This window comes from Panthera uncia, chromosome A2 (assembly GCF_023721935.1).
Source record: "Panthera uncia isolate 11264 chromosome A2, Puncia_PCG_1.0, whole genome shotgun sequence".
NCBI lineage: Eukaryota > Metazoa > Chordata > Mammalia > Carnivora > Felidae > Panthera > Panthera uncia.
The window spans coordinates 6209814-6218248 of NC_064816.1; the positions used below are offsets into that span (position 1 = coordinate 6209814).

The 8435-nt window shown below is 49.7% G+C and overlaps 1 protein-coding gene across 1 annotated transcript in view; it reads right to left on the bottom strand.

The window, feature by feature from the left end:
- Nucleotides 1–802: 802 nt before the first annotated feature.
- Nucleotides 803–8435, bottom strand: part of EIF3G (eukaryotic translation initiation factor 3 subunit G) — a 767140-nt gene continuing 759507 nt past the window's right edge. Inside the window, exon 12 of the mRNA XM_049642453.1 lies at nt 803–813. The gene's annotated coding sequence lies outside the window, so the exon portion shown is untranslated. The remainder of the gene's footprint in view (nt 814–8435) is intronic.

Genomic DNA, 8435 nt, shown 5'->3' on the forward strand with positions numbered 1-8435 from the left:
AGATAAACCGAATCTCTAAGCTCCATGTGTGATCATAAATCCTACGGGCTGTTTCTCCTCAAGCCTCAAGCCCCAAGCCCCCTCTCCACCCATGCATGCCCTTTCCCCTTCACAATAGTACTGCTTCTACTCACTGACCTTTCACCATGCCAGATATTGTCTCCATGACCCCATTGAGTCCTCCTAACATGCCCTACAAACTGTGCTGTTCTCACCATCATGTCTGTTTTACAGATGGAAAAACTGAGTCCCAGACGGGCTAAGTCAAGTGGCTTCAGGAAACACAGCCAGTGAATGGTGAAGGTGGGTTCAACGCCCAACCCAAGCCTTCGGCCACCATGCTTCCCACCTCCAGCCAGACTAAACTAGGTTATGAGATGAATATTTATGAAGGGCCTACTATGTGCAGGCAACATTCCAGGCACTGGGGGCAAATCAGTGAACACAACAGTGTCACCGCCCTCATGGGGCTCACAGGCTAGAGGGGGAGATAGACAAACAAGTAAATAAGTAATGGTGGAATACAATGACAGGTACAGAGCAGGAGAGTAAGGGGAGAAAGGGAGGGAGAGTGGTCTCTTGGTGAGGTGTTTGGAAACATGAGAGAGGAAGAGGTTGGGCAGAGACCAGACAGCAAAGGGAGACCAGAGCCGCTGACACTCAGGGCCGCCTGAGAATGAGCCCCAGGCCCTTCTGCACCCATGTCCCCTCTTTCCCAGAGGATCAGGATCAGGAGAGGCCCTTACCTGTGGGCAGCAGGGATCTGAGTGCCAGCAGTACCAGGAGCCAATGCTGGCCTCCAGGGGGGCCCTGCCATGGGCCAGCCATTCAAGGCATCAGGAAAGTGTGGGGGCCACTCCTTGTCCTTGGTGCAGCCTCCAAGCCAAGCCCACTGACATGACCAGTACCCCTACTCCGGGGCCCAGCGGCCAGGTGGCTGAGCTCCCGCAGGTATCATATGCCCAGCTGGCCTAATCCCTCTGAGTCTGGGTGGGGCTGGGAAGGGCCCCTTCATGTGTTCCCAGGCCCCAATTGGCTCCCTGGGCCCTTGGTTCAGCCTGTGTGGTTCCCAGGAAGACAGGGACCCATGGGCAAGGGAGTCAGGGGGAGGTCACAGGCTCGCCTCGGGGGTCAGAAAAGGCTGCCCCAGGCAGTGACTCCCTGGCGCAGTCCCCATACCCAACATCATGACTTTCAGGGGCCACAGGAACTTCTGCCTTTCAGCCTCCTCCTCCAATAACAAAATATTTTTTTTAATTATATCTTTCAACTGCTTTGGTATAAAGGTAAATGTCATTCGCAGTATCTTTTTCTCCCTTCTGATTTTTTTTATGTTTATTTATTTTTGACACAGAGAGAGAGAGACAGAGCATGAGCGGGGGAGGGGCAGAGAGAGAAGGAGACACAGAATCTGAAGCAGGCTCCAGGCTCCGAGCTGTCAGCACAGAGCCCGACGCGGGGCTCGAACTCACGGACCGCGAGATCATGACCTGAGCCGAAGTTAGATGCTCAACTGACTGAGCCACCCAGGCGCCCCTCCCTTCTGATTTTACAAGATGAAAACATTTTTGTGGGCCATTGAAGGTATCATGGGTCCCAGGCACTGTGGGTTCCAGCCCTAAAGAATGAGACAGCTCTCATGAGCGATACTATTAAATCTAGCATTTTCCAAACCTGTGTAACTGAAGACCCCATTTTAAGAACAGAGAGGTTGAGTTACTTGCCAAAGTCACACAGCTGCTCTGAACGCAGGCTGCCAGAGAACGTGCACTTCATCGCAGTCCTGTGTCCTCCTTTCCTGCCAGAACAGAATAGAAGGTGTAGAGGGCCTGCGTTATCTCAGGCAGCTCGATTTTTTGTAAACCTCAGCCTCCCCACCAATAAAATGGGGATACTAGCAGGCTGCCGTGAAGCTCTGTCTGAAACGTGCAGACTAACTCATGCTGCTAAGTCAGCCAGCGAGGGTCAGGGCTAGAATGGGCACAGGGATCAGAGAGTCTCCTGACAGCTGGGCTCTGCAGAATTCTCACCTGGAGCCTGATCAGGAAGGGCCAGTACACTGGGCAGAAGACTTGTATTTTGTTCCAAAGGCTCTGGACAGGTGCTGAGAGGACTTTTGAACAGAGCAGTAGCAGGGTGAGGTTGGGATTCTAGAAAAAGGTTTGGAAAAGGAAATCCAGTGAGGGGCTGCTGGAGTTAAGTCCGGGAAGTGTCATTTGAATCACAGTGGTGGGGACAGAGGGCAGGGAACAGAGCTAGGTGGGTGAGACAGAGAGGACCTGGCGGGGTGGGGGTGGGGGGGGTGGAGGGGGTGATGGATGAGGTGGGCAGAGGGGAGGAGGAAGAGTTCAGAATGGGGGTTCTGTTGGGCCAACGGCTGGTGGTATCCCCCTCCTGGGGGAGGAGACAGTGATTCATCGAAGCGGGAGGGCTGCAGAGGGGAACTTTAGACAGGGTGATCTGGGATGGCAGCTGAAGATATGATACATACAGAGAAAGATGCAAATGCATAAAATGCCCGGGGAGAGCATTGCTGGGAGCAGGAAGTGCAAAGGCCCTGTGGTGGGAATGTGCCTGAGGCCAGAGTGGCTGCAGAACATGGAGTGAGAGGGAGATACACACAGACATGGTGTCATGGGAGCAAGATCTAAGGGGGACGGGGCTCTGCCACATTGCTCATCTCAGCACCTAGCAATATACAATGCGGTTGCTGAGTGAATAAATACATGGAGGGATGGATGGAAATATTCAGTGAAAATGGAGTTGACATGGGGGGCGAGGGGGGTGGTCAGGGAGGACCACCCAGAGGAGGCACTTGATTCCTTTGGATTACAAATTGCCTACCAGTTTCCTTTATTCAAATGCAGCCCCCTGGGGTTCGGGGCAACCAGTATCCCTCAACATGGGTAAGTTTTGTAGCCAAACCAGACCCAGACCCAGAGCCCAGAAGATCTGAGCAGGGATCTTGGCTCCTGGGTCCTCCAGTTCCCTCTCCCCACCTGGGGAATGCAGGAACCCTGCCCAGAAGTGGCTTTAGTAACTGAGCTGCCCCATTGTCCTTAAGCTCCTTTGTCTCCTCCCATGTGACCAGGGAAATGCCGAGGAGGGCAGGGGAGGGGGTCTGACCCTGCTCAGCTCCTCAAGATATAAATGGATCCTGGTCTGGGTCCAGCAGAACCGAGACCCCAGGGTCAGGCTAAGAGAGAACGGATTCTCCAGGTTTGGGTCTGTGTCCCCAGATGCTGATATGTTTGCCACACACACCGGCCCCCAGGTAAGCCCAGTGGTTAAGAGTGAAGGTTCTGGAGGTAGTGCCAGAGTTTAAATCCTGACTTGGCTCCTTGATACCTGTGTGACCTTGGGTGAGTTACTCAACTTCTCTGAGCCTGCCGATAAGGATGGGAAAGATAGTGCCTCAAAGGGAAGCTATGTAAAACAGTTAGGACTGGCCTGTACATAGCAGGCCTGTTCTGTGAGTGTGTTTCAGTAAATATAAGCAGGAGTAAGTGAGAAACCTTGAACTCTGCCCTTCCTGCCCTTATTCCTAGGAATATAATTTGATTCTTATCGCACCAAGGGAAGGCAGGGCTTAGTGCGAGCTCATTTTGCACATAAGGAAACTGATGCTCAGAGCTCATAGGCACATGGCCAGTGAATGCTGGTGCCTCAGAGGGCCAGGCCGGGTGCCCAGAGAATTTGGTATATGACACTCACTCTGGAGAGCTGCTCTAGTGACAGCAAAGTGGGCTGCAGTGTCCAGGGCCATGCTCAGGGCTGTGGACTAGGGCAGGAAGGCCTGGGTTCCAATCCTGCTGTGTGACTTTGGGCAAGTCACTGAACCCCTCTGAGCCTCAATTTCCTATCTGCAAGGTAAAGATCATTCCTACCACAGAAGTCAAGAGTTTGATGAACTAAGGTGCCCTATTTAGCCTAGAGCAATGGATCGCAATGGTGTGAGTTTCTGTGTGTGAGTTTGTGTGTGTGTGCACATGCATGTGCAATTTTGGGTAATTTCTGGAAACATCTGGCAATGTCTGGAGGGGATACCTGGCAGTGCCTGGAGACACTTCTGGTTATCACAACTGAAGGAGAAGGTGTTACTGGCATCTCATGGGTACGGTAGCCATACCTTGAAAAATAAAAAGAAACAGATAAAATTAATTTTAAGTCCTTGAGTTTTATTGGCATCTCATGGGTACGGTAGCCATACCTTGAAAAATAAAAAGAAACAGATAAAATTAATTTTAAGTCCTTGAGTTTTATTGGCAACTCATGGGTATGGTAGCCATACCTTGAAAAATAAAAAGAAGCAGATAAAATTAATTTTATCTTTAAGTCCTTGAGTTTTATTGAACTCAATGAAAAATATTACTGTTTCAACTATAATCAACATAAATTATTGAGATATTTTACATTTTTTTCACACTCAGTTCTTCAAAATCCAGTGGTATTTTACACATATAGGACACCTCAACTCCCATGCTAAGTTTTCATCAAAATTACTTGATCTGTATTTAAGCTTCATGAAATTTACAGCTAAAAAAGCAGATGCCGATACTCAACTTGTTTCCAAATGTACTTTGAGGTTTTCCAATCACTGAATTGAGAGTCTCGGTTTTCAAATTTAAGTTAAAATTAAACAAAATTATAAGTTCAGTTCTGCAGCCTAGTAGTCGCATTTCAAGGGTGCAGAGGCCGCACGCAGCTAGTCAGCAGAGCTCTGATCCACCCGGTAGAAGATTCTGGAAGCAGCAAATATGAAGACAGGTAGATCGTGGTGGGCTAACCAGAATAATTTCCAGGGTGCGTTGTTAAAGAAACAACAAATGCTTAAAAATAAAAAAATAATAATAAAAATAGAATTAAAAGGGGGAGAGGAAACCCACATGTTTGATAAGAATCCACTGGAACAAGGGGCACCTGGGTGGCTCAGTCGGTTAAGCGTCCGACTTCGGTTCAGGTCATGATCTCATGGTCCGTGGGTTCGAGCCCCACATTGGGCTCTGTGCTGACAGCTCAGAGCCTGGAGCCTGTTTCTGATTCTGTGTCTCCCTCTCTCTGACCCTCCCCCGTTCATGCTCTGTCTCTCTCTGTCTCAAAAATAAATAAATGTTAAAAAAATTAAAATAAAAAAAAAGAATCCGCTGGAATAAAACAAAGTGAACATCATCCACTGACCTTTATGTATATGTCTGTGAATAGAAAACATCCAGGAAGATCCACAACAAAGTGTTGTGGCCAGCCCAGTACATGATGAAGGGAAGGCTTTCACTTCTTCCTAAACATGCCTCAGTATCGTCTGGATGTTTCTCAACAAGCATGCACTACTTTGGTGAATTAATTCATCCTTTCAACAAATATTTATCAAACATCTGCTATGAGCTGGTGTTCTGGAGACAGCTCGTCCCAGCTCACAAGAACGATTATCGAATTGTCAGTTTTGTGAGTGAAGATTTTAATTAATTTTGTATTATTATATTATTTTATTTTTGAGAGAAAGAAGGCGCAAGTGAGCAAGCTGCAGAGAGAGAGAGAGAGAGAGAGAGAGAAAGAGAGAGAGAGTCCCATGAGCGGCAGAGAGAGAAAGAGGGAGGGAGAGAGAGAAGAACCGTGCTCACCTAAAGCAGGGCTTGAACTCACAAACCGTGAGATCATGACCTGAGCCAAAGTCAGATGCTTAACCAACTGAGCCACCCAGGCGTCTTATTTTTTGATTTTTTGAGAGGGGGGGTGGAGAGGCAGAATGAGAGAGAGAGGGAGAGAATCCTAAGCAGGCTCCATGCCTACCACAGAGCACCGTCGCCCGAAATGCCCTTTCCGTGTGCCCGCCCCTCCCCATTTCAGCTGGCTCACCCAGCTCAGGGGACAATCTTTCCAGAAAGCCTTCTCTGTCTCCTCTCCCCCGGGACCCCCCACCGCATTCAGGCTGGGCTGAGGGACCCCTACTGCACAGGCCATGGGCACCGCTCCCAACAGGGCCCTGTTTATCCCTAGCACATTCTCCGGGACCTCATGGGTGCTCTGTAAAGGAATGAATGAGGCCTGTCTCACACACCACACTTTTCATTTGCTCAGGCCCAGACAGACATTACCAATTACTCTTGCTGGATTTTATTCCCACAAGAGGAGAAAATTCATTAACCACATGGTGTTTGCTGGAGACTTTAGGTTCCCAAGGCTTTTGAGGAAGGTGGTCCACTCTAGAATCTTCGCCCTCATCCCCAAAGCCCACAAACCACAACCTGCTGCCCTTAAGGTGTCCCCTAACTTCCTGCTTCCAGGCACCTGTTAGATTCACCACTGGTCTCCGTGGAAATCAGCCTGAGGCCAAATAAGGGAATAACCACAGATTTTCTGAATTGCCCTCCCCAAACCTGTGCATCTTTAAGGACATAAGCAGCAACATGTACTCCTAGAAAACTGACAGAGGGGGTTCATCAGTAATAATAACGATAATTGAGTACTTTTGGTCGCTATATGCTGCCCTAAACCCTCCACATGCCTTGTCGTGTTTAATCATCTAATACTCCAACGAGGCAGAAAAGATTATCACCATTTCCCCATTTTATAGAGGGAAAACCAAAGCATACAGAGGTAAGGACTTTGCCCAAAGTGACCTGGCTAGCAAGGAGCAGTTCTGGGATTTTAGTTCAGGCAGCTGAAGCCCAGAGTCTGCCCTGAACCACTGAAATGTCACAAGTTCTACGGACGTGCATTTCACCAGGGAGGAGGCTCCTGGTTGCTGCTGTCTGATTCTCAGTAGGGTCTGGGACACTCTCCACACACCCCTCCCCACTGTCCCACTGTCCTTCCCTCCCAAAGCCTGAGGAGGGGGCTGCACACCTTACTGCTGATCAGCTAAGCAGCACCATGCACGTTGTGTCCTAGGGAACCCCACTCTGTTCTAAAGGAAAAGCTTCTTCCCTTTCCTGCACCTTTTGTCCCTGGAGGACATTCCTTAGGTTTGCCAAAACCTCTTTTTTTTTTCTTTTTAATTAATTTATTTAAGGGGTGGGTGTCTGGGGGGCTGTCAGGTAAGCGTCCGACTTCAGCTCAGGTCATGATCTCACGGTTCGTGCGTTCAAGCCTCGCATCAGGCTCTGTGCTGACAGCTCAGAGCCTAGAGCCTGCTTTGGATTCTGTGTCTCCCTCTCTCTCTGCCCCTCCCCTGCTCATGCTCTGTCTCTCAAAAATAAATAAACGTTAAAAATTTGTTTAAAATTTATTTAAATTCAAGTTAGTTAACATACAGTGATTCATCACTTACATAGGACACCCAGGGCTCATCCCAACAAGCGCCCTCCTAATGCCCATCACCCATTTAGCCCATCCCCCCACCCACCTCCCCTCCAGCAACCCTCAGTTTGTTCTCTAACCCTCTCCTGATAGTTGAAACCTATTCATGGACTTTGAGGAAGCCTCAGCCCCTTCCCTGACCCCAAGGTAGCAAGTGAAAGCCTGTCAACAGTGAATACTGACTGTTCTTTAGGTCTGTGGGGCACTGGGGACAGAAACCAGCAGGACAGACTGTGGGATCCCTCCCTCAATGACGTCAGGCCTACCAGGGAAATCTGATCTCATTCAACTTGTTCAACAAATCCGGTGTTAATGACACCTGAGACCTGCATTCTGCTGGGGAGGGGGTTTCCATAGGGAAGGAGGCCTTTACAGCTCAGGCTTTGAAGAGGGTGGGAGCGGGGGAGTGGTGAGCTGTTTCCAACTCCCTGCGGGGAGCTCAGGTCAGGGAGGGGGCGAGGTACCAGATTCACTTTCTAAAGCACAGGTCTTCCAGCTTTCACTCCGCCCCACCCAGCTGGCTCTGACCCCAGGGTGGAACCTCCACTGACCCATTATTTAACTGTGTTAACATGGTCCAATCTCTATACGCAGTGATTCCTAGAACGGGCCAGCCTGCTGTCACCTCAGGGCCTTTGAGCTGGCTGTCCCTGTGCCCATCCAAATGGGCCCACCCTTCACCTTTGCAATGAGTAATGGAATGCCACCTTCTCAGTGAGGCCTTCCCTAACTACTTAGTTTCAACTAGAGTCCTGTGGGGGCACCTGGGTGGTTCAGTGGGTTTAGCTTCTGTCAGACTTCAGCTCAGGTCATGACCTCATGCTTTGGTTCATGAGTTTGAGTCCTGCAGCAGGTTCTGTGCTCACAACTCAGAACCTGGAGCCTGCTCCTGATTCTGTGTCTCCCTCTCTCTCTGTGTCCCTCCCCCACTCACACTCCCACTCTCTTCCCAAAATAAATAAACATTAAAAAAAGGTTTTAGGGGGGCACCTGGGTGGCTCAGTGTTTGAGCATCCGACTTTGGCTCAGGTCACAATCTCATGGTCTGTGAGTTCAAGCCCCGGGTTGGGCCCTGTGCTGACAGCTCAGAGCCTGGAGCCTGCTTCCGATTCTGTGTCTCCTTCTCTCTCTGCCCCCCC